The 26148-nt window shown below is 48.0% G+C and overlaps 1 protein-coding gene across 3 annotated transcripts in view; it reads right to left on the bottom strand.

Moving 5' to 3' along the window:
- Pik3r5 (phosphoinositide-3-kinase regulatory subunit 5) overlaps positions 1–26148 on the bottom strand; it is a 65877-nt gene that overhangs the window by 38735 nt on the left and 994 nt on the right. The window contains exon 1 of one of the 3 annotated variants that reach the window (XM_028869392.2): positions 5003–5437. The exons of the other annotated variants lie outside the window; for them this stretch is intronic. The gene's annotated coding sequence lies outside the window, so the exon portion shown is untranslated. Of the gene's footprint in view, positions 1–5002; positions 5438–26148 lie in introns of those variants that run through there. 3 annotated transcript variants of the gene reach the window in all.

Genomic DNA, 26148 nt, shown 5'->3' with positions numbered 1-26148 from the left:
ATTCCATACCAGTCTGGTGCCAGACCTACCCTATATCCACTTCCCTCTGGCCACACACACCTCTGTGATCTCTGCTGGGAAAGCTTGCCATGAGCTTTCTGTAGCAAAGATCACCCACACCTGGGCTGGAGCCAGCTAGTCAAATGGTGAAATGTGGCCCTCGCTGTGGTAAATGCACGCACGGTCTGTTTGCCTGTTGTATCGTAGTAACTTAGTTCTCAAATGTGTCAACGTTGCTATCGCTACCACTGAGACTCAGCTCTGCATCTAGTTTGTGGATTGATGCCCCCTGACTGTAAGGTTGGTTTATCAGTTTCCCACTGCGGTATGTGATGGCGATCTGGCCAGGTTAGGGCAAGCTGTGTGGGTACTGAACACCACCACTGCTGACAACCTGGACTACAAGTCTGACTTGACACAGAGCTTGCCTTTGGTAACTGGAATGTGGGAAGGTTAATCATCACTAACCAGTTTTAAAATCCAGCTCGCCGCACCTAGAATCATCTGAAAGAGCTGATTCTGGGCTCTCTACTGTGCTCTGCTCATCCATTTATCTATCTCTCCTCAATACACTGCAGCACAATGGTATGTCTCGAAGTCAGTAGTGGCAGCCCTCTGACTTTGTTCTCCTTAATACGCTGTTCTCTACTTTAGGTCTTTTCCTTTCCATATAAACTTTAGAATAAATTGGTCCATATTGGTAAAGCAACTTTGGATTTTTGTTTGGATTTTACTGATGCCATCAATCAATTATGGTACCCTAACCATAGTGAGGCTTCTTATATTTATAAGAAAATATAAATAAATGCTTCTCCATTTATTTATATTTTCTTAGATTTCTTTCACTGGTTTTGGGGTGTCCACATATAGATTCTGATACACTGAGTATTTCCTTACAGATTAGATTCTACAAAGTACTTCGTTTTTAGATGATACTTTTTAAAAAAAATAAGATATATATATATATATATATATATGGAGAGAGTGTGTATATACATATATACATACACATACATAGACAGACAGACACACACACACATATTCTATCCTCAACATTGCTATAACTGTCTGTTAGTTCAAGAGATTTTGATATTGCTGCCGATTCTTTAGGATTCCATTTGGACAATACTCTCAGCCACAAACGAGACCAGTTATGACTTCCTTCCCTTTCTGTAAGCGTCGTATTTCCTTTTCTTGGGTTTTGCATTAACTAGGGCAGAAAAGCACAAACTTGAGCAGGGGTGGAGAGCCAGCATCTTAGTAAGGAAGTATCTAGTTTCTTGACGTTGAGTATGATGCCAGCTACAGGTTCTTTGTAAACACACCTTCTCTGTTTAGAGACACTAGGAAGGTGTGTCTCTCTAGTCCCAGTTTGTTGTGAATTTTTGCCAAGCATGGGTGCGAGAACTTTGTCAAAAAAAATTTTCTTTCCAAATCTATTGATAGGATCACGATTTTTCTTCTCTAGCCTGTTGAAGCCATGGGCTGCACTAGTTGACTTTCAAACACTGGATAAAGGTCATGGACTTGGACTAAAACCCTCCTGGTCTCCAGTGCTTCCGGTTGTCATGCAGAGCTTTTCCACGCACTGTTGGATTAAAGTTGCTCTCCAGCTGTGGCCGACTTTTGTAGCCATGGGCATGGGGAATACTGATCTATACCTGCCCTCCTAGTTCTGTCTTTTTAAGATAACTAGGTAGCCAAGGTTGACCTTGAACTCCTAATTCTCCTGCCTCTACTTCCTGAGTGCTGGGATTACAGGTTTAGGCCACCATATCTATGTTACGTGGTGCTAGGATTAAACCCAGGGCTTCTTGCTTGCTAGGAAAGCATTCTGCCAACTGAACTACCTCTCCAGCCTATGACTGCTTTCCTATTTATCAGCCAAGAATACTGAATTTGAAGTTAAAATACAATGCATTGACTTAGGCACTTCTTTCTGATTTGGGCATTAGTGCAATGCTGACCTCAGAAAGCGAGTTGAGGCTGTGCATGATGGTGCACAGCTTTGATCCTAGCACTTGGGAGGCTGAGGTAGCTGGATCCCTGTGAATGAACTCTGGGGTCAGCCTGGTCTACACAGTGAGCTCCAAGCCAGCCAGGACTACACAGTGAGACCCTTTGTAAAAGAGGGAGTTAAGGAACACTCCTTCATCTTCTATCTTCTGGAACAGATTTCAGTATGCTACTAGCATTTTTTCCTTAAATGTTTATTAGAATTCATCAGCGAAACCACTGGTGCATCCATTTTGGAAGGTGACTAGTTATTAATTCACTTTGTTTAATAGACAAAAGTCTATTCAGATGATTTATTTCTCCTTGTATGAGTTCCAGTAGAAATAAGTAACTTGTCCATTTCACCCAAACTGTCACGTTTGCAGGTTAGAGGTGTTCATAATCCTCCCTATATTACCCTTTCACTGCCAATGAGGTTGGTGCAGAATTTCACTTTTTTACTGAGGTATAGTTCATGTAACATAAAAACTCATCACTGTAAAGTGTCCACTCTGGTTTTTAGAATACTCAGTATATCATATACCCATCACCATCACCTATGCTTCTCTCACCAAGAAGCCCTGGACCTACTTCCCTATCCCTTGGCAACCAGGAATCTACTGCCGTCGTTATGGGCATTTCATACAAACAGAATCACGTGATACATAGTCTTTTACATTTGGGTTTTCTCACTTAACGTGTTTCCTAGGGTCACATATTCCATCATGTGGGTATGCCCTAAGTATATCTTCAATAACTATACTTATGGGTCAAAATTTAGACCTGGGAAATAACTAGACTCCACAGAGCAAAGAAAAAGGTGAAAAGCATTATCCAGGTGTGATCCAAGTGTACCTGTCTACATGAACAGGAATGAACTTAGCCTGAGGATTCCTCTCTAATCGAAAAGCATCATGCTTGCATCTCCTAGGCTTAAATAAACTGCTGCTGCAGCTGCATGCCATCTCTCCTGGAACCCCTCTCTTGCCAGGTGCCAAAGTAGGAAGGCACTTGAACATGGAACAATCCTTAAGAGCTGCTGCTAACCATCTCCTTTTGACATTCAAAGAAACCGTGGAGCTGAGAAAGGAAGCCACTATCTCAAAGACCTGTAGCCAGTGAGAGCCAAGATGAGAATTCACAGAGCCCAATGCCTAAACTCTCCTCAGCTGTCAGAGAACACCTAGAAATCTTGACCTAACTGCTCCAGTAATAAGCATAGATAGTTTTTTGTTTGCTTACTGTGAGCCTACCTGACAGTCTGGAGATGTCTACAGAACCCTCTTCAGAATAAGGTTTTAAATGCATGAGATTAAATCTATACATTGCAAAGGAAATGCATCCCATGCAAGATGGTTAATGTTGATTGTTGACCTGACAGGAGGTAGCATTACCATAGAAACCAACCTCTGGGCAAATCTTTGAGGGAGGTACTAGATTAGGCTAGTTGAGGTGGGAAGACCTATCATCCCAAGAGCTAGGGTCCGGGGCTGTGTAAAGAAGAGAGAGAGAGAGAGAGAGAGAGAGAGAGAGAGAGAGAGAGAGAGAGAGAGAGAGAGAGAAGCAGGGGAATTGGAGAGATGGCTCAGCACTGGCTACTCTTCCAGAGGACTGGGGTTCAATTCTCAGCACCCACATGGTAGCTCACAACTGTCTGTAACTCCAGTTCCAGGGGATCTGGCACCCTCACACAGACATATATGCAGGCAAAACACCAATGCACATAAAATAAAAATAAATTAATTATTTTAAAAAAAGAAGCAAGGGTGTGGGGGAAGGGCTGGAGAGAAGGCTCGGGGTTAAGAGCACTCGTTGCTCTTCCAGAGGACCTAGATTTTGATTCCTAGCACCCACAAGGCTGTTCACAACTCTAGCCCCAGGGTAGCCAATGCTTTCTTCTGGCTTCTCTGGACACAGGTAAGCCAGCAGTGCAAAGACATACATGCTGCCCACACACTCATACACATAAAATAATAAAACAGAGAGAGAGGAGAGGAGGGGAGCTTAGAAAGCACAGCAACAAGGCAAGGAACTAATGCACCATGGGAATACAGTTGCTAATTATCTTAAAACAACCAGATTTCTAAAGTAATAATATAAACATCCTTCTAACACATTAAATAACAAAACCCAGCAGTAAGTCTAGTTCCTACCGCCACTCTGAAATATTAAAAAGCCTGAGTAACAAAAGCTCTCTGCAACCACTGCAGAGTGATGTGCACATCTGGATTACTGTTGGTGACAAAGACACCGGTACCAATATGACTGTGGCCTATTGACTGTGTTCATACCGAAAGGGACACCAGCCTTCAGTTAGAAATGAGTGACAAAAATGATGTCATCACCAGTCCTTCATCCACACACATGGGCCCCTAGGTGTGACTCTCTACCCCATCCCCTACCCTCCGCCCTGTAGCTATGAAACCCTGAGGAATGGGGACATGGGTCTGGTGCCTGTTATCAATTGTTGATGCACATCCTGGTATGACCTTACTGCCACTTTCCCTGTTCAGTTCAGAGTTCCCACAATCTGTTTGCTTTCTGGGTCCCCCCCCCCAAACAGTCTATCACCAGCTCCCATCTAAGCTCGTCTCCCACACCCTGTCTCCAGGGACAGTTCAGTGCCTCTGCCAAGCGACATCCCCAGGGTGGTGTGGGGAGTTTCTGACCTCTCATATTAGACTTCTGATATGAGTTCAAAAGGGCAGTCCCTGAGCTCAGCTCCCCTAGGAATGAGGCATGGTGTCAAGACGACAGCAATAAATGACAACTCAGGGGTGGATATCTGCAGAGAAGGGAAGAGAGGTGGGAGGGAGCTCAGGCAGGGCCTCTCATGACGGGAGGCGCAGCCCATCTCACGTCCCAGGGCCCTGCTTGGAGACTGGAGGACTTCTGGGCCACAGTCTCTTCAGAATGAGACGGCCTTTCCATCTTGTCATGTGATGGGGTGGATAACGATAGCAAAGCAGCCTGAGTAAACCAACCACCAGACACCCTCAGGGCTTACCTCTGACCTGGTGAGACTCAGGGAAAACCCCACAGGTGACTCTAGGAAACGCAGCACTTTCTAGAGCTTTCCTAAAGACCCAACACACGAAGAGCCACAATCTCTCTCCTCGATTTTCCTCTTTATTCCAGGCACTGGGAGACATTCTCCCCTCCTTCAGTTGCAGAACAGAAAGTGACATCTGAGAGGCCTCCCAGCTCCTATGTGACCAGGCAGAGATGAAGGACTTCCCAGAAGGGTGATGTCACACAAGAGGAGCAGCGGCAGGTTGGTGGTAGCCACTCCAGCTGCCCTGACCACAGCAGGTCCCAAAAACAGGGGCAGCTTTATTTCCAGTCCAACCACAGTAAAAGGGTGGGGCTGGGGCAGAGGGAGGGAGGCAGGCAGGCTCCGGCACTCCATAGAAGGACAGCCTAACTTGATACCCTTCATCATGTTTCCATGGTTACCTCATCTGACCCATCTCCATAGCAGTCCCTGGGGCTGAGGAAGGGAGGCTGCAGAAGTCAAAAGGAAAGCCAAGAGAGGAGGGTGGACAGGCAAAGAATGCCAGGAGGAGGCTTTGCAGGGCTGGGTTGCTTGGCAACGGCCTCCAAACAACCTGGGCCTGACACAGATGAAAGGAACTCAAAAAACAAAAACAGAAAAGTCAAGATGCACACCAGCAACCCCAATGTTTCCTGTTTTTCTAACAAATCAATGATGATTTCCAAGAAAAGCAAGCTGCACTGCACTCACCCCAGGCACAGCCGCAGAATTTGCACATCTGGCCTGTGCTTCGAGAGCAGCCAGTGGTGGGCTGGGGCACAGGATGTGTCGGAACATCTCAAGACTCTGCAGCTTGAGGATCCTGAGAGGAGCAGAGCCAGGGAACCACCTGCCACAGCCAGCCCAGAAGGTAGTAACCCATTCCTACCTGCCAGTTCATCCCGGGGCTGCTTGAAAGCCCACCTGTCACATTAATGCATCAGTGTCTCAGCCATAAGATCAAGAAACACAAAGGCCCTCCATCCTTAGAGAATCCTCTGGGGAGGGTTCCCCCAGGCCGGGCCTATCTATATTCCCTGGGAATCTCTAGTAAGATGGTATAAGGACTCCAGGAAAGACCAATGGGGCTGTGTCTCCTTGGCAACAGGAAGCTGGTAAGCAGAAGCAAGGTCACTCAGGAAGCTTCCCAGAAGGGGTCCCATCCCAACTAGTCCCTAGCCTCCCACTTTTTTGTTACAGAGGTTTCCCAGGTTCCTAGTTAAAGCTCCTCCAAGCATGGTCAGGTCAGATGTGGGGCTAAAGACCAACCTCTGGCCTTCTTGTCTCTTGGCTTCCCCAAGAAAGCATGCCTGCTGCCTGCTGCCTAAACCTAGGCAGAAAGCTGCCACTGTCCCCAGGAGAGCCCTTTCACACCTGTCTCATGCCTTCTTTCTCCTCCACAACCAAAACCCCCACACTTGGATGCTCCAGACACTGGAAAAACACCATCTTCCCTGTGGGTCCTGCCAAGCTGGGGATTCCACTCTGCTCCCTCGGGCTGCAGACAACTCGTGTCTAAGCAAGCTCAGATTGTTGCCCTGCTCAGTCCTCTCGCACCCCACAGTGGCAAGACAGAGAGGCAGGCTTTAAGCAAGGAGCCACGGTAGGAGAAAAGGAGAGCATTTTGAAGTCTATCCTTTCTGCCTTATTCCTGTTTGGCAGGTACCTTAGCTGGGTGGAGCTAATGTTCATGTTACACAGAGAAACACATACACTTTGCTGAATCACATGAAGCCAAGCTGCAGGCTGTGAATATTGAGTCTTGAATGCATTCATGTGTTACTTATCAACAGGGGAAATTCATCCTTAAGATATGCTGTAGGAGCTGGGCATGATGGCACACGCCTTTAATTCTAGCACTCAGGAGGCAGAGGCAGGTGGATCTCTGTGAGTTCGAGGCCGGCCTGGTCTACAAAGCCAGTTCCAGGACAGCCAGGGCTGTTACACAGAGAAACCCTGTCTCAACAAACAAACAAACAAACAAACAAAAACAAACAAACAAACAAACAAAAGCTATGCTGTAGGATATGCATCCTCAGGATATAGTGTGGGAAATCCATCACTAGACAATTTGGTGGTCATGCAGACATCACAGCGCACTAACATGAGCACAAGATGCAGGAGGCCGCTGCTGGCATAGCCCGGTATGCTGCCCGACAGCAAACATTTCCTTGTAAGTAGAAGGAAGGCACGCCATACTGATATTTAAAAGTAGAATATAGTAAATCTGTAAGTCAATAACGGTGACACAAGTCACTTGTCATGACGAAGGTATTATCACGCTATATAATTATGCACTCCGTCCTCTCAATGTTGAGTAGCACACCAGCATCATCACCAATGCGTGGGCAATGTGGTGTGCTCCAGCTGTGTGACAGCCATGTCACTGGGCGACAGTAATTTTTCAGCTCCATTGTAATGCCACAGGACTGCCATGGTCTATCCATTTCCTCATCAGTGGAAATGCCATTCAATACACGCCTGCATTCCATCGAACCATAGGAACCATAATAAGGCATTAGCAAGCATGCACCTATGTTTTGCTTTGTTTGAGACAGAATCTCTCTATGTAACTCTGGTTGGCCTGGAGCTCCTTATGTAGCCAAGCTGTCCTCAAACTCATGAAATCCTCCTGCCTCTGCCTCCCAGGTGCTGGAATTTAAGGCAAGTGTCACTACATGCTCAAGTGTGCATCTCTTATGACCAAGGACGTTCTCTCCATTGAAGGTATAGTTGTCACACCTACGAATTAACAACAACTGCACAATATTCTTCAGCTATGCCCAGGGGATACAATCTTGTTGGGTACCGTCTATGTGTCTGGCTCCACACCTGCCCCATTCTTCAGGGACCTTCTCTGGAAAGGGAGCACTCGGAATTAACTTATGAATAAAGTCCCTCCAGGTACTAACATTCCAAGATTTTGTTCAGGAATGATGTGGGGGAGATTTGCCTTCCCTAGAAAGTTGGAGATGGGAACCTAATTGCTAGTAACATGGAAACACGAAATTCCTGAGGCCAATCCCAGTCCCACAGCTGTCTGCAGGCCTCAGAGGCACCTGACCACAGCAGGAACATGGGTATCCAAGAGAAACACTAGAACACCCTCAACCTGCTCAAATACAATCCTGGAAGCCCAGGAACCTGTCACAACAGCACTCCGATCATTATATCCAGGAAGCTCACATAGACACTGGACCCTTACGTGGGAGGGTAAAAATGTACAGCTATTCCTTTATTCATTCAATCCACAATTTCCTACTAGGAGGTTAACAAACATGTGTCTATTGAGTTCCCAGTGAATGAATAAGCTCTCCCCAGGAGAGGTGAAGAGGAGTCCCTTCGTCCCGAGAGTGTGAGGCTGGGGTGCAGGCGCCATGCTGTGGAGCAGCCCGGGGAGTCAGCAAAGCCTTTCTCACAGCAAAGGCCTGGCCTGGCTCCCTTCTCTCACTTTGAAGGGAGGGGAGGGACACATACCACCCACCGAGGCAGGCTCTGGCCCTTGCCCACTCAGATGGCACAGCCAGGACTCATTAGATTTGTTGGGAACCAGCCACTCAGTGCAGCATTTAGTCAGATGCCAACTCCATGGGAATCCACCCTGACAAACCAACAGGTCTACACTTACCCCTGTTCTACATGCTGCTCCTAGGGGACAGAACACCAACCCCAAAGCTATTGCCTCCCCCTGGCTCCTGATGTTCCTTCAACCAGGAGGTTTCCTGACTGACTCAGAGAGAGCTGAAGACACACACTCGTGTTGGCAGCAGAGGAAAGAGAAAGCTCCCTGAAAACTCACCAGAGGAAAACAAAATGTACAGATGGGCACGGTGGTGCCAGGTTGTAAACCCAGCACTTGGGAAGCTGAGGTGGGAGGAGGTGAGTTTGAGGCCAGCCAGGGCTGTATAGCAAGTTCCAGACTGGTCTTGTCTATGTAGTAAGACCTTGTCTCAAGCAAAACAACAACAACAATAAACAAGCAACCAAACAAAAAGCAAAAGAACAAGAACACAGAGGTATATGATAAGATTGTGGTATCCAAAGATGCTCCTAATGGTGTCTCTGTAGTTCAGCAGACTCTAGTTCCTGAAGAAGTGAATTTTAACTTCCCTGTCCTTAAACTGAGCTATGCCAATGACTGTGACAGTCAGTGAGTTACCATGGAAGTGGCCTCATGTAGCTTCCAAGCCTGGGTCATGAATGGCAAGGCAGGGCCTCTCTCCACCTGGAGTTTGCCTTCGATGTGAGGAGGTCCAAGACACATAGAGAAGAATCTGTAGGCCCTCCACTCCACAGTCCTGCTCTCCAGATGTTTTTATCTTCCCAGCTGTAGCTGCACCAAATGCTGAACACATCACTGACACCGTCCCACTACACCAGATCAAACCCCTGACACCCCCATAATTAAGGAAGTAGCTAACATCCTACAGCACTACATTTGAGGGCAGTTTCTTTCCCAGCCATACAATGTGTGGCACATACACACTAGGCACTGTGACAGAAACACGGACAGAGACCAGGCCACATGACTGGAAGCAACTGTGCCATGTGTTCAATCGAGTCTATGAGGAAACTCAGAAAAATGGTGCCATGCACTAGGCAACTAAGATAACGGCAGCAATTCAGAGGTAGAGGAGCCCTTAAAGATTGTCTATTCTATGCTCACTTACTCAAGCAAAACCCTTTCTTATCTAGCAGATGCAACCACAAGAAACTCTGCTCGGTGGTGTGGCAGACTCAAAGACGACGGATACATTCACTGGCCTTTGCAAACAATGGGCTCCGTTGATGCTGGCATGATGATGTCACTGCTTTCTGAGGACCTGAACAATCACAACGGCACACCAGGCATACCCCTGCCTCCGGAGCTTTGCACTTGCTGCTCCCTCTGCCTGAAGGCCCTTCTCCTGGACTCCTGCTGGTTCACCCCTGCTCCTCTTTCTAGTCTTTGCATCATGCTGTCTATGAGGACTCCTGGCAGGTCCCATCTCCAGTTCTTCATTCCACATCTCCATCAACAAGCCACACACTAGACATTTCTATTTGTTTGTTTTTATATGGGGTCTCACTATGTATCCCTGGCTGTCCTAGAACTCACTCTGCAGCCCAGGCTGGCCTTGAACTCACAGAGATCTGCCTGTCTCTGCCTCCAGAGTGCTGGGGTTAAAGGCACGCACTACCATGCCTGACACATTTTAGTTTTTCACTGAGCTTTCCATCTCTCACTCCTTGCAGCCTTATTTAGAATAGTGATGACTTCACCATTAAGAGCACCTACTGCCTTTGCAGAGGACCTGGGTTCAGTTCCCAGCACCCACATGGCAGCTCACAACCATCTGTAAGTCCAGTTCCAGATGATCTAACGTCCTCTTCTAACCTCCATGGACACATATAATGCACAGACATTCATTCAGACAAAATGCTCATACATATGAAATAAACAAGTATTTTTTGTTTTTGTTTTTTTAAGAATCTAAGCATGAGGGGCCAGAGAGATGGCTCAATGGTTAAGAGCACTAGCTGCTCTTGTCAAGGACCCAGGTTCAGTCCCAGCATCTACATGAAGGCACACAACTGTCTGTAACTCCAGTTACAGGGGATCTAATGCTCTCTTCTGGTCTCTTTGGTCAGTTCATGCACATGGTACACATACATCCATGCAGGTAAACACTCATATACATAAAACAAAAATAATTAAATTCTTTTTTTAAAAAAAGAATGTCTGTAGTGGTGGTGCACCCCTTTAATCCCAGCACTCTGGAGGCAGAGGCAGGCAGATCTCTGTGAGTTAGAGTCCAGTCTGGTCTACAGGATGAGTTCCAGGACAGCCAGGGTTGTTACACAGAGAAACCCTGCCTCAAAACCCCCCTACAACCATGCCTGTCACATTTGCTGAATGTATGTATAGATGAATGTATGAATGAATAGATGATTGGATGGATGGATGGATGGATGGATGGATGGATGGATGGATGGATGGATGGATACAATGACAAAGAAGTTCAAAGGAAGACAAGAGAAGATGGAAACTAAGGTTGAGACACCACTTTTCTCACCTGGGTTATAAAGTCAGAGCCATGGTCTGGGGACAGCAAGGACTTCAACTGGACTTAGAAGGCCCCTCGGGCTGAAATTGAATCTTGAAACCAAATGTAAACTTTCATGTGTCCTGTTCCTCTCATCTCCTGGAAGCCCACAGACACCCGTGGAAAGTGCCGTCTTTGTGACTACAGCCCAAGCATTACAAAGCAGAAGAGAAAGGCAAACAGTGAGGACATGAGCACCTCACCCCAGCGTCTGTGGTCTCCACCGAAGACGACGCTAGGTGCAGAAAATGAGTCACAGATTTTGAGGAAGCAGATTTCCAAGAGGCTGACACTTGAGAGGAAAGAACACAGAAAACCAAAGCCATGTCATGCAAGCATGTGGTGTCACTGGGGGAGGGGTAAGGGAATGTAAAGGAGGCAAAGTGTACGTGCGGACGGAAGTGAGGACCCCCAAATAGGAATGCACGTGTTACGTTGTGAGCATGTTATAAAAGCCAGGCTTGAGAAGGATGTAGGGGACACCTCGGAGGCCCTGCCAGCCTGTTTTCAAAGTCCAAAGCAGGAGACGTCCATCCCTGGCAGTTGAAGGTGCTTGCATAGAGTCAGATCTCCATTGCCATCGGTTTCCTCAAGGAGACTGGCTGCCCTAGCACACAGTGGAGGTCAAGACTGGTTTATTAAGCCCATAGGAAATGTATATCAAGGGTCTATGACAATGGTTCTCAACGTTCCTAATGCTGCCACCCTTTGACACAGTTGTGGTGACCCCCAACCATAAAATTATTTCATTGTTACTTCATAACTAATTTTGCTACTGCTATGAATTGTAATGTAAATATTTTTGGAGATAGAGGTTTGCCAAAGGGATTACGATACACGGGTTGAGAACACTGCTTTAAAGGCATCATGGCTAATGGCTCCTTATAAGAATTATAGTCTGCCACCCTTGCCTTTCCGCTATCCATCCTCGCCACCCAGGACAGCTCCTCCTTCTGGAATCCTTTCTAGAAGCGCCTCCTCTGTAGAATCTTGGCCAGTGGACATTCTCCTGCCTCCCAGTCCTTCCTGCATCTCCCCTATAGTGAACCCCACTGGGACACCTAACATTTGATGCTGTTTCCAGTTTGAAGGCCATTTTGGATGCCTTTTCCTGTGCTTTCTGGCTGTGTCCTAAGCCCAGGACGGGGTGATCTGTAGCAGCGCAACTTTCTGTGTGGAAGTCATCCTCCCAGGCTACATTCCTATCAGCAGCTGTGAGTTCGTGTGACTCCAAGCAAAATTACAATGGAAATAATTTTATGATTGAGGAACTGTATTAAAGGGTCGCAGCCTTAGGAAGGTTGAGGACCACTGGCCTAAAGTCTAAAGCACGGCATGGACACTTTAGATGAAGTGTCTGGGCCGGGATGGCAGGCTGTGGATGGTCTCTGATGACAGATTAAGAACAGAAGGGCTTATATAAGGGCCGAGTGGAGCCATTGCTGAAGTCTGACCTGGTGAATGACACACTCCACTGACTAGGGATCAGAAGTTTGTAGGAGCCACAGGGTGGAGATAGACTGAGGGAGAAGGTCTGATAAAAAGGGATCTGAAATGGTGGGGATGAAATCCAGGACCCTTCACATGCTAGGCAAGCACTCTACCCCTGAGTCGACTCTAGGAGCTGCTGCTTATGTTCAGCTTTGGGTTGTAAGTGTGGATAAATTCATCTCGGACAAATAAAGCAAAGGAACCACTGCCGAGCGAGCGTCGGCAAAACCGGAGAAAACAACAGATGTGTAAGAGAAAGTGAGATTAAAGGTGGGCAGAGGGGAAAGGTAGAATCCTGGGAATCCACCAGCCCCCAGGAATGTACCATTAAGAGGCAGTGCTGGAATACTTAGATGGGGATCCTGGAACTCCAGGGGCTAGAAGCAATTTGTTGATTTAAAACAGGTAACAAAACAAAGCAAAGTGCTACAAAAACAAGGCTCCTGAATTGTAGCAAGTCTTGTAACAATCACATGATACTATAAACAAACATGATCCTTATGGTAGCTCCTTGGCTGACTTGGGACACTCACCCAGAAGGGTTGAACATCTTTATCTACAGGGACGTCAATCATAAGACACCAGAGACCTCTGCTGCTGGACCTGTGTGGAGTGCCATCTTTTTAAAATGTGCTAAGATATACAAAACATGAAACATCATTGTTCCGCACATACAATGGCATAAAGTGTTTTCATAGCATGTGCCGCCATCCCTCCTCTCCAGCCCCTACACATTTTCATCATCCTGCACCGTAACACCGTACATGCTACACATTAACTCTGTAAACCATACATGCTACACATTAACTCTGCTTCCCTCCCTCTTGGCTGTCCCCTTTCCATCCCTCTGACTTTGACAGCTATGGAAAGCTCACATAGAGAGAAGCAAACAGTATTTGTTCTTCCGTGTTTGGCTTTCACTTAGCATTATGAATTCAAGACTCATCTATGTTATAATAGGTGTTAGAACTGCACTCCTTCTTAAGGTTGAAGAATATTCCATTGCACATATATAATGTATACATTTGTCTACCAATGGACACTTGAGATGATTCTATCTTTTGGTACAACATGTCATTTTTGATGTGTGTATGATGTATTGTGGACGTAAGTGAGCATGTTTGTGTGTAAGTGTACACATGAACAAGCCACGGCACATGTGGGGAGGTCATGGGGTAACCTCAGGTTTGGTCCTCATTTGAGACGGGGCTTCTTCACGGTAACTGCTGAATACACCAGGCTAGCCCCTGAGCTTCTGGGTTTCACCTCTCAGTAGTTGTGTTGGGATTACAGATGTGCCTGGGGTTTCACAGATTCTGGGATTTAAACTTAATTTCTCATGCTTATGCAGCAAGTGCCTTACTCAATGAGCCCTCTCTCTCTTGACACATGTGGCATTGTTTTATTGACAGTTTTCAATGGGGCTTTCAAGGCATGTGTGTTCCATGGCCGAAGCAATGAAGTTTATGTCCGTGGGGATTCACTCAAATGGGCAGATTTCAAATCCGGCTGAGATTCCGACTTGCCCTTCCATATCTGCTCTTTTCTCCTCTAACAATAACTTTTAGAAACTCTAGGTTCCATTTCCCTGTGCTCTTGTGTGGTCATTGGAGTGTGATTTCCAAAGCATATTATCAAAAGAGTCACATCCTCCCCTTCCCTGCCCCTCCTCTCAATGGCCAGACAGATGTCATGGTAGCCACTAAAACAGCATCCTAGACCACGATGAAAGAAAGCCACATGCAGAGAAGAGAGAGCCACAAGACAGAAGGAACCTTGGTTCCTGGCCTGCAAGGCTGTCCTTAGCATCTGGCTCACTCGCACTCTGCCGCCGTTATATGAGAGGGAATCAAACTTGTTTGTTTAAGGCACTGGCAGTCTGGTTCTCTTCCAATACAACAGACCAACCAGTGTGCTGACGCGTCCAGGCTGAGTCAGAAAACGGAGTGTTTTTTATCTCTTACTGTGTCATTTTGATACAAACAATGGATTTTCCCCAAATTTGTAGAGTAGGATGGATGGCATGGCCTTAAAATGAAGATCATACTGTGTATCCAAGATTCCATTGTAGGAGGACACCTCATAAAAGACCTCCAGAGAGGTGGCTTCGACTTTCTAGATGGGTCACTGCCTGTGTGTGACCTGTTCTAGAGGCCACAGTGACAGGGACTGAGGAATTTTCAGGTCAAGCATTCTTAGGCACATACAGAGTTGGCCAGGCAGTACACTGAAGTAATTCTCTGTGGAAGAGTTCCTGTTTCCGTAACAGATTAGGGACCATCTGCCACTGACCATCAAGGTTACCATGGGAATAAATAACATTTCATGACTACTTTTCCTCCCTCCAAGACAGCAAATACTTGGGTGTTTCTGAGCTAATCTTAGGAGTGCTCCAGCCCAGAGCAAGCAATCCCTATGTATGAAAACACGGGCGAGAGAGAAAGGAATGGATGACATTCTCTGAAGAGGCTGAGCTCTAGACCCAAGGTGGGAGTGTGGCCATCACTGAGTGGTGACCCTAGCTCCCTGCCTCTTTTCAACATATGAATTAAAGTCAATGAATGGCCACTCCTCCTTCAACCTGTATAGTATTTTGAAGTATCTTTCCCACTGGAAACAACCAGCACCCTTAAAGAAGTGACCATGTGCAGGTGAAGACAGGAGTGTGCAGAGTCCTTCAGCATCCCCTCAGAGGAACCTGAGGACCGTAGAATTTAGCCTTAGTGGACAAAAGGCATGCTCGGGCAGCTGCATCCATCTCAGAGAGCAGCTCAGAGCTTTAGGCCAAAGTGGGACGCAAAGGAAGGAATGGCAATCGGTGACACCTGGGAGGCGCCTTATTTGTTGCCTCACTGCATGGTCCTGTGGGACCACAGAGGGCTGTGTCTGTCACCTCCCCCACATCCCCACTATCTTGTGCGTCTGGCTCAGGCACCTTCCGGAACAAACTTTTCACACAACTCCAAAGAGTTCACATAATTTGGGCCTGAGCTGAGCCCCACAGGTTCAGAACTGTGTTTTCTTGACACCTGCAGGCTGATTCAACCCTGCTTTTCATTTTCCTCCATGCCCTCAGAGCAGCTTCTGTCTTTCTCAAGTAGGAGGTTGTTTTTTGATACATCTAAAACTCATGGTAATTCCCCTGCCTCAGAATCCCAAGTACCAGGTTCACAAGTATGTGTCACCACAGCCAGTGAGTGGATATTTTTTATTAGCAAATCCTTTAAAGGGTCACACCCTTATCACTGTTTGTTTTCCTTTACGGTTCATAGCCAATGTTCTTACACAAACCAATATTCTCACAGCATAACCCACAGTCCAGCATGTCACTGTCATGGGCTTTCACACCACAGCCCTTAAGCTGGGTGGCTCATATATTCCACCCTTCCTCTGGTGAGTTCAGAGAAATAATGCACCTTAAAAACCGGCCTTGTATCTTTAAAATTGAGCTGTGGGGCGGGCCTCTCACTACAGAGAAATGTGGAGGGCATTCCTATCCCCTTGGCCAAGAAGACCTAAAGAACCTTCCAAGATCTTTCCAGAGTCTTGCATCGGGGGCTGGGGACAATAAGGGGCTCTGGACACAAGCTCATGTTCTCGTAGTTGACATATCACTGGGTCCAAGCAAACGGTTGGGCGTCCCAGAATTTGTCGTGCTCCATGAGGAGGCAGGAAGACCCTACCACATGGCTCCTCAGGCCATATGAGCATGTATGCACAGAGGAGGTTGCACCCTCCATCTAGGTGAACCACAAACCAGAAATGGGAGTTCGGTCTCCTGGGGGTTTTACCATGGACCACTCCTTCCCAGAGAGAGGCCTCCTTCCTCTCCAAAGCACAGCTCCCCTTCAGAAAAACGAAGTGGGCACTAGGCAGACGGCTTAGTCCATGAAGTGTTGGTACACACATGATGACCTCAGTTTGGATTCCCAGGACCCATGTAAAAAGGCTGGGCACAACAGCCTGCAATCCCAGTGTGGAGAGTGGGGTGTGTGTGCGGGGACAGGAGGATGCCTGGAGCTCACTGGCCAGCTCATCTTGCTGGATTGGTGACGTCCAGGTTCAGTGTGAGATCCTGTCCTGAAAAGAAATAATGTGGAAAAAAAACAGAGGAAGACATTGGACAATGACCACTGGATTCCACAAGTATGTGGACAGACACATACCCCAGACGCCTGTGTGCACACATACAAACATGTACACATGCACGCACTACACTCAGAAAGAAGGAAGGGAGGGAGGGGGGAGGGAGGGAGGGAGGGAGGGGGGGAGGGAGGGAAGAGAGAGCAGGTGGGGGAAGGAAAGAAAAGAGAAAGAGGGAGGAAGACAGAGAAAATAAGAAAGCAAAGGAAAATAAGAATCTTGTCCTTCATCACACTGGTCCCTGGTCTCCTCTTGGAGTCAGAGAGGGAAGCTTGTTCCTGGTGTCATCCTTTGGGTCCCCATCACTCTACAGGGCCGTGTCTCTGAAAAGCACTTCGTGGTTTTGCAAGTTATAAAGGGCAGTGTTAAAATAATCCTAATTATTTATAGTATTTTCTTCTCAACTTAAACACATGTGGTCTTCCTCTCCCTTGACCTCTTCTAGGTCAGGCAGGCCAGGCACCCCTGGAGACATCTGAACAAGCCCCCAGAAATGCCCCCAGACCATTTCTTGTTTCACTCCTGAAAACACTGCTCCCAGTTGCTCCACAGCCTACTGGGTAGGCGGGACAGGAAGCCTCTAAGCCATGTAAATACTGTGTTGCAAACAGACACTTCCCCAGACGCCTGTACACAAGCTGTCACAGACTGGGGCTTGTCAGGGGGTGGGAAGAGGCTCCTCAGGACTTCCCCCACCCCACGCACCCTCTGCTGATGCTGACTGGACTAAAGAGTGCAAGAGGGTCCCCAGAAGGATCAGCACCTGCAGTTTGTCAGAGCTCCTGGGGTCTGAAACAGTTCCAGAGGACTTCTGCCTTGTCCTGTTCCAGAAAGGCACAGACACAGGTGTCTGAACCTGTGTGCTACTCTCATGAAGGCAGTGAGATGCTTGGAAGGAATAGGCCTCCTGGGGAGTTCAGTGAACGTCTCCCCCACCGGGAGAGTTCAAATATGGGCAGTTCAGCCTACTCATCAGCCTCCATGGCTGAGGCTCAGGTCTTCCTTGACTGGCTGCTTCACAGGGCAGTCATAGCCTCAGCCACCACTGATTGAACACCGCCAAGTGCCAGCCCTGCCAAAGCACTGGAGACTCAGGAGTGGAAAAGTGCCTGAAAACATTATTTACCAGGAAAGGTGGGGGTGGGTACAAGAACACATTAGGTCTGGGGAGGGGACCGAGCTTGAGAGGACAAGACTTCCTAGAAAAAAAACACAGTAGGACTCTACTGTATCCCAGGGAAGACCAAGGACATTTCCCCAAAGTGGGATGCCCTCCAAGGGTTCTGGCTGCAGTAATGAAGATTTTGTGGCTCCTGATGGGGAAAGGAAGAGCCTGTGACAGGTGCACAGTGAAGAAAACTCGAGTGGACATCAGAGGGAAGGCTGTGGAGATAACAGAGTCAGGGAGTGAGGGAGCCATCATCACGACGGGGCAGAGAGGAGAGAAACGGACGCCGGGCAGCATCGGAGATGACGCCAAGATTTCAGAACTGGAGTTGCGCTGCCGAAGGCGCAGAAATGGGGAAGTCCGCAGAGGAAGTGTGCTAGGTCCCAGATGTGTGTTCGCAGTGAGACAGTGCATCCAAGGGAAAACAGACAAGATGCCCGTGGAGACCACGGCTGGGATGAGAAAGAGAAGTATAACCGGGGGAGAGAGAGGACCAAGGCCCGATGAGGACTGGCTGGCTAGAGGCCTGAGCGGGAAGGGACAACTCCAGTCCACAGCAGAGGGCATCAAATGTCCATAGAAACTTCCAAGAAGTGCGACTCAGTGGCACATGCTTGTAATTCCAGGAGGGTCACAAGTTAGAGTCGCTTTTGAGGGAACTGCCCATTTCTAGGGTTTGTTCCCTGTAGATTTAAGTTGGGTTTTCATAACAAACACCTTTTTTTAAAAAAAGTTCTGTGCTTTTTTTGTTTTGTTTTGATTTTTTTTAGACAATCTTGCTATGTAGCCTGGAAGAGATGGTAATACAGGAAGGGAGGGAGGGAGGGGGGAAAGAAGGAAGGGAGGGAGGGAGGAAGGATGGAGGGAGGGAAGGAGGGAGGGAGGGAGGGAGGGAGGGAGGGAGGGAGGGAGAAAGGGAAAGGGAGGGAGGGAGGCCCAAGGGAGACGCAGGCAAGAAAGAGGCTATAGGAATTTGCCAGCATACAGTCAACATCACTGTAGACGAAACCATCCAATCGAGACTTGACTAACAGTAAGGACTGCCCCAACTGTGACTGACAGTCATGGGGAGTCTTGTCGTAATGGACACCAGGAGGGGAGGAACAGGCCCTTTCTGCTGCACCATCAGAACTCCCACAAGGCTGCATCCAGAGAGCAGCCCAGGAACTTCCAGGTCAGATCTGGAGTCAACTGGTCCAGGAGGTGACAGGCTCAGAGAGATGAAGAGGACACTCTGTGACAGAGATTAACTGTCACATCTGTTCCCTCTAGTAACCTGAGTGTCTGTCACACCACAGCCCTATAATCCCCCAGCACAGTCATCGGGCCAAGGCACTGAGCATCTAGTTTTCTCAAAATGAATCTCCTAAGATGTCAGTACAGAAATGAATGTGAAATTCAAAGGCTTATGAAATATTGGCTCAAAAGTCCCACATTCAAGAGGCCATTCACACCTGGCTCACCATGGAGGTCGTGTGTCCGGCTGTGACAGTTGGATGGATTCAGCCCAGATGACTTTTGGCAGGACTATGTACATCAGAGGAAGCAAAACACAGAAGACCCCAAGCAGAGTCCACACCCCAAGCTTGGGCTGTGACACGATCTAGTCTCCAGTCGGAGGATCACCATGGACAGTGATGTTTTCCTAACAGCCAGGAGGAACACACTGAGAAGCAGAGATGTGGGACTTTTGAGGGAACTGCCCAGCTTTGGGACTTTGTTCCCTCAAGACCACTAACCTTCTTACATTTAAATGATGTTTTTCAGAACAATCAGTTGAAAAACAATTTTTGAAACGTTCTTGCTATGTAGCTTAGGCTGGTCTCAAACTCACGGCAACTCGCATAGAGGCGAGCACCACCACTCCCAGACAGGACAATCTTGGGCACCATTGGTCGGGCGCCATCGCTAGGAGTGAGAGGAGAGGTATCTCGCACCCCACTCTCCCAGCCATCACGGCGTTTTCCGTGAACGCTTCCACCACCGGGGAGATCGCTGTCAACAGGTGACCTGTTCCGACTTTCTCCGAGACCTTCCCTGAAGTGAGCTGAACTCGATTCTCTTTTCATTTCCTCTCACTGAGCCCATTTCCATCCTGTCCACCTTTCCCAAAGGATGCTGAAGATGGGTGGCACCTCGCTCATCTCTATTTAGAGAAAATCTTCTGCTTTTAAGATAATTTTATATCATGTCATTACCTTCCCCCTCCCCCCGCCTGCCTCGCCCCGTTAACCTTTCTCTGGGCATAACATGGGTCATGGATCATCATCCCCATGAAGGTGACAGGGAGGTGACAGGGAGGGCTGAATTGCACTCAGAGGGATCCGCCTGGCTTCCTGTGGAAATGACCTTCGCAAAAACTGAAGGGCGTGTAAAGTGAAGGCTCAGTGGCTGACGGTCAAGAACCAGAGATGACTCTCCGGTGTCAGCTCTGGGCGGCTGGGGGTCATAGGTGTGCGCCTGAGAGAACTGGAAAGTAGAGGAGAGAAGAGTGTGGAAAGTGGGAAGCCAGCCGGGGATCCAGCCGCAGAGGACCACCGCAGCAGGGGAGTTCTCACAACGTTCAAAGGACAGACCCTGCCTGCTCTGCAGGTTGCTCCAGGGTGCGAGAGCTGAAGAGCGGGCTTCCAAGCTCACCTCACAAAGCAGCGTACTAGAAATGAAGGAGAGCAGTGGGGGCAGACTCACCGTGCGCTGGGGTAATTTGAACCATAGATGCCCCCCCCCAAAAGTATACAAACCCTAAAGGCTTGGTCTCTCTTTCTTAAAGGGTAATGGGACCTTTAAGAAGTGGGGGCTAGCCAGGCGGTGGTGGTGCACGCCTTAAGTCCCAGCACTCAGGAGGCAGAGGCAGGCAGATCTCTGTGAGTTTGAGGCCAGCCTGGGCTACAGAGTGAGTTCTAGGGAAGGCACAAAGCTATACAGAGAAACCCTGTCTCGAAAAACAAAACAAAACAAAAAACAAAAGAAGAAGAAGAAGTAGGGGCTAATAAGAGGTCTTTATGTTACTGGATTGTGCTGTGTAGGAGACTGAAAGACTCCAGAGTGTCTCTCTGCGTCTGTCTCTGTCTCTCTGTCTGTCTCTCTGGCTTCCCAGTCATGATGTAAGCAGTTTCATTCTATTTCATTGCAGCCATGACCTATTCACAGCAATGAAGCCAACCCATCATGGACTGAAAGCTCCAAAACTTGGAGCCTAAACCAGCCTTTTCTCTTTACCACTCAGGTATGTCAGGTGTCTGACAGTGCTGGGAAGCTACCGTGTAAGCACGGATGCAAAACTCCTAAAGAGGCTCGCACAGAGCAAACCCAGTACTGTGTTTAAAATAGCAATTGAATTCAGTCCAGGAATGCAAGGAAGGCTCAATGTGGGAAGTTAAGAATATGTCATACAAAACCCATGCCGAGGTGAAAGAATGCAAGACTTTTCTACTATGTGTTTAAAAATATAGTTGACAGCCTTAATGTTGACAGCAATTGAAGAAAACATCTCTCAAACAACTTGCTTTGCTGCTAATGTATCACAACCACAAAGAAAGGAAGTCTTAAAGACAAACCACTCTCCAGGAACACGGCTCTGTAGACATGAGGTGCAAAGAATGACAGTGGCCATGTCTCCTCTGTCGCCCAGTCCTGGGCATAAATCCGGTCCCCTGGTTGGGGAGCAGGGTGGAAGCGCTCCTTGTCAGCACTCTCCTAACGTAAGGCGATGCTCATCCACCATCTTGGAAATAGGTTGAAATCAAACATTCACAAGTCATCAGAAGCTGGTAGCAGGACATAGCGGCACACGCCTGTAATCCCAGCTCTCAGGGGACGGAGGCAGGAGGAGTGTGCATTAGAGGCCCGTCAGAGCTTATCCCACATTAAAAAATAAAATCCAAAAGAGGTCCTTAGTGTGAGATCACGAAGTTCAGCAGTCCCCTGACACACGCCTCAAAATCTCACTACAGAGTCTCGTAGGTGGTTCCCCGAGTGCTCACTAAAGTATTCCTTACCCATCGCCACCTGCAGCTTGCCTCTGCTAACAGCGGCCATCCCGTGGGGCCTCACTGCACAGAGGTGATTGTGTTTTCTAGAACATAGCTTACCAAGCCAGGCTCTTTCTTGGACTATAGAAGTCTAAGAAGACCTTGGAGTTTTATGTAAAAGAGACCGTGTGTGTGTGTGTGTGTGTGTGTGTGTGTGTGTGTGTGTGTGTGTTCACATATATATGTGTGTTTTACCCTTTCATCAGGGTTCCAAAGGGGCCCACTACCTAGGTTAGTGGTTCTCAGTCTGTGAGTCTTGACCCTGTAGGGGGGTTTTGAATGACCCTCTCACAGGAGTCATCTAAGACCACTGGAAAACACAGATATTTACATATGATTCATAACAGTAGCAAAATTACAGTTATAAAGTAGCAATGAAAATAATTTGATGGTGGGGGGGGCGGTTTACGGCAACACAAACAGCTATATTATTAAAGGGTCGCAGCATTAGGAAGGTTGACAGCCACTGCCCTGGAAGAACTGTAGGTGTAGACGACGTGGTCTAAGAAATGCAGAAAACCCCAAGTGGAGGTTGGCCACGTCGACCGGGTTGGGTGGAAGTGGTTGTGTGAAGATTTGCCTGACAAGAGCCTACACCACTGAGCCACACAGGAACAAACACTCAACCTGATGCCCAGCCGTGTGGATGTCAGGGTTCTAGGAAGACAGCTTTAGATGGAGAAGTGGGAGCTGGCCGAGAGCCTTATTACACGATACAGCAAATCAAGAGCTGGGGTTCTGAACTTGGCAGGAACACGGTTCCCAAGAGGGACTGGATAAAGGCAGGGCTACAATGGGTAGAATTTCCCATGGGTAGAGAGACTCCCTGAGCTACTACTGAAAGCATGACTACAAGGGGTCCTCAGTGGGACATGCTCTCCAGCAATGAACAGAGAAAAAGAAGAGGCAGCCTTCTCCCACCACAACGGTATTTAAGACCTCAATGTTCACAAACTGCCCCTTGGGATAAGGGAAAGATAGGAGCATGGAAAGAATCCTTGGTCCATGTTAGACGTGGAACCAATCACGACATTCAGTTGTGACATCTAATTTCAGAAGGAGGAAACCCCTCGTGATTACCCATACGGGCTGAGCTGTTGCGGGGACTTATTCATGAGGGAAGATATCCACAGAGCCATAAGCAGGTATCTGGCAAATGTCCATCTTATTATTATGAGTATTCTTTTTTTTTATTGCTTATCTCTCAGGTCTCAAGTAAAGTATGACACAATCCCAAACGCCCTTTCTGTAATCCCACAGCATCATGTAATTCTCACACTTGGAAGGAGATGATCTCTGTGTTGAGTGCCCTGAACCACTAGACCACATCTTTCTTAGAGGCAGAAGCAATGCCCGCCTTCCTGTGTCTTCTGAGCCCGGTCCATGGCTGTACACTGAACATGCTCCACAGCAAAGTCCTGACTATGGAAGGTTAGGCAGGATCCAGTGCCACGCGGCTGCCATATAGACAAGGGAAACGACACTCAGAGAGGCCATCTGATTGTAATCAAGGCTTTGAGGCAACTGCGGAGGAGTGAGGTAGAAACAGGACCCCAAGGCTGGAATCCACCTTCATTCCTCACATCCCAGCCCCCGTCCCCGCCCCCCACCATGAAGAAACCACACAAGCTCATTTGCCTAGGTCAACACAATAACAAGACTCCAGAGGACATGAAAATGAAAAGCACAACAGTCTCTAGGGACCCCACCCTGCTGACCCCGGACACTATCCTGCATCCTAGCAGCTTCTGCTGGAGATGTGCATGGAGGGCTTCTTGTGTGAGACGCCAGGGAGACTCAGCTTGAAGTGGTGGCAGCCTGAAGCCACACGGACCATGAACAGGCCATGGCTATGTTCGTCCCTGGGAAGTCCCCGTGGGCCAAGGCAGTCAGTGCTATACTGGGAGGCCACGGAGGACAGTAGCTTAGTGCCGTAGGGTGAGAACAGAGGTTGGGGAAGACTCTGGAAGATGGAGCTTGAAGTGTCCACGGAGGGGGAAATTTTCAGTTCACCAGGTGGGCAGAGAAAGGGAAGAGCAATCTGGGGAGGTGAAACAGAATGTTCAAAGCTAACTTAGCATCACAAGAGGAAGCAGAACGGTGGACCTAGGCTGGGGGCAGGAGAACTTGGTACCCCTCTGCAGGCTTTCCGCTGAAAAGCAACTCATTCAGAGTTAGGATCTCCCATCACCATAGCAACACGATGCAGGAAGCCTCCTGAGGCCAAGCTCTACTGGCTAGAATCTGGGCCCCAAAGGATAGTTAGGAGACTCATGCTTTGAGCTACTAAAGTTATCTACTTTCTCATTTCTCATCCCCTTGTGATATCTATGCCTTGAACACCCAGAAGTCACCGAACATATAATCCCAATTATCCAAAAGGTAGCTGCCAGCCTTGGGGCGGGGGTAGGGGGGTGGATGGGAGAAGGCTACCTCAGAAGTGCAAGGCAAGACACGTACTTGACAACCATAGGCCACCACTGGAACTTGCTCCTTTCTGATCAAGAGTAGCTGCCAGAGTCAGGCCAGATCTGACATTTTCTGATTGAGCGGCTTCAGCACCCCGTTTCCTTATCTGTAAAGTGGGGGTGATGGCTCCAGCTATCTCAGTGTGGATATCAGGATGAAAGGGCACGGAACACTTAACACGGTGTCCAATACGCCACACAACTGTAGCGGGGGATGGAGGGGTGGGAGTGGGGGGGGGAGTCACGTAGAAGGATGAAAGAGAAGTGGTGAGAAACAGATCAGAAGCGGGGCTCGGGGTGCAAAGAAGGGCGGATTAGAGCCAGTGGATCACATTCTCGAGAAGTTACTAAATCAGACCCGGTGGATGTGCTCTACTTAACAAAGCAGCCAGCACTGTCTTTAAAACGAGACACTACAGGTCCAGGTGTGGCGGTGCACGCCTTTAATCCCAGATGCAAAGCAATTCAGAGAGCACTTGGGAGTAAGAGGTAGGCAGATCTCTGTAAGTTCAAGGCCATCCTGGTTTACACAGTGAGTTTCAGGTCAGCTAAGGGGCTACACAGGGAGACTGTCTTAAAAATAAAACAAAGAAAAGAAAAGAAAGAAAGAAAGGAAGGAAGGAAGGAAGGAAGGAAGGAAGGAAGGAAGGAAGGAAGGAAGGAAGAAAGAAAGAAAGAAAGAAAGAAAAAACTGGATACCACAAAAAGTTTGGTGCTTATGAGGTATAAGTTTTTAAATGTATGCAGAGTAGGAGAATGACATAATTCTGTGTTTACCCATGCACCTCTAAAACATTTCTGCAAAACATACCCTGTATTTAACAGACTGCAAGATGTCACTGATTGTGTTGACAAGGAAGAGTAGTGGGGCTTATTATAACTGTGATACGTTAGCTTCAGCGTTGCTGAGATACGGGGGCATAGCGGAACTGCCTGCCATCTCAGCACTCAGAGTTCAAGGCCAGTCTCAGGTACATACTGAGTTGGAGGTCAGCGTGGGGGACAGCCTGAAACTGTCTCAAAGAACAAATGAACCGAGCAGGGGAGATGGTTTCCCTCCGAGCTTGACAACCTGAGTTTGTTCCCTGGAACTCACAGAGTAGGAGAGAACCAGCTCCCTCAGGTTGCCCTGACCTCCACACATACCATGGCAAGCATGTACGCTCACACCCACACCCCCAAAATAAATAATGAACATTTTAATAATAACTGATCTATGGAAATAAAATGTGAACACACGTCCATCTCCAAACTGAGGACATGTCCTTTGACGGCATGTGCATGGCTGTCCCATCCATCTATGCCAAAGGTGAGAACTTACACCAGGCTACGTATACATGTAAACATAGCTCATAGGTCAGCCCCTTGGTCGGGATGAGCCTCTTTAAATAAAATGTGTTCTATGGGCTTGTAAGAGCTTGGAACAAACATAAGTGAGGGTCTCCCGTGTAGCCCTCGTTGCTCACCTGTCTCCTTTCATTTCCCACATGGCCCTGTAGATCAGAAGTATATAGCCCATTTTACAAACAAGAAGACTGGGGCAAGCAGAGGGAGGTCATATGCCAGGGTCTCTAGTCCATCTTACACATGGTTCCCATGCAACAACTCCACCCCTGGCTGAAGGACCTTATTTAAAATTTGGTTCACCTTGGACCGCTGTCCTGTAGCGCTGGGGCCAAGACTCTCTTTGGGCAAGCATTGCAGGACACACAACACTATTCTGGAAACCCGA

This window comes from Peromyscus leucopus, chromosome 8b (assembly GCF_004664715.2).
Source record: "Peromyscus leucopus breed LL Stock chromosome 8b, UCI_PerLeu_2.1, whole genome shotgun sequence".
NCBI lineage: Eukaryota > Metazoa > Chordata > Mammalia > Rodentia > Cricetidae > Peromyscus > Peromyscus leucopus.
The sequence above is the reverse complement of the archived record's forward strand: the minus strand, read 5'-3'. Positions and strand labels throughout refer to the sequence as shown.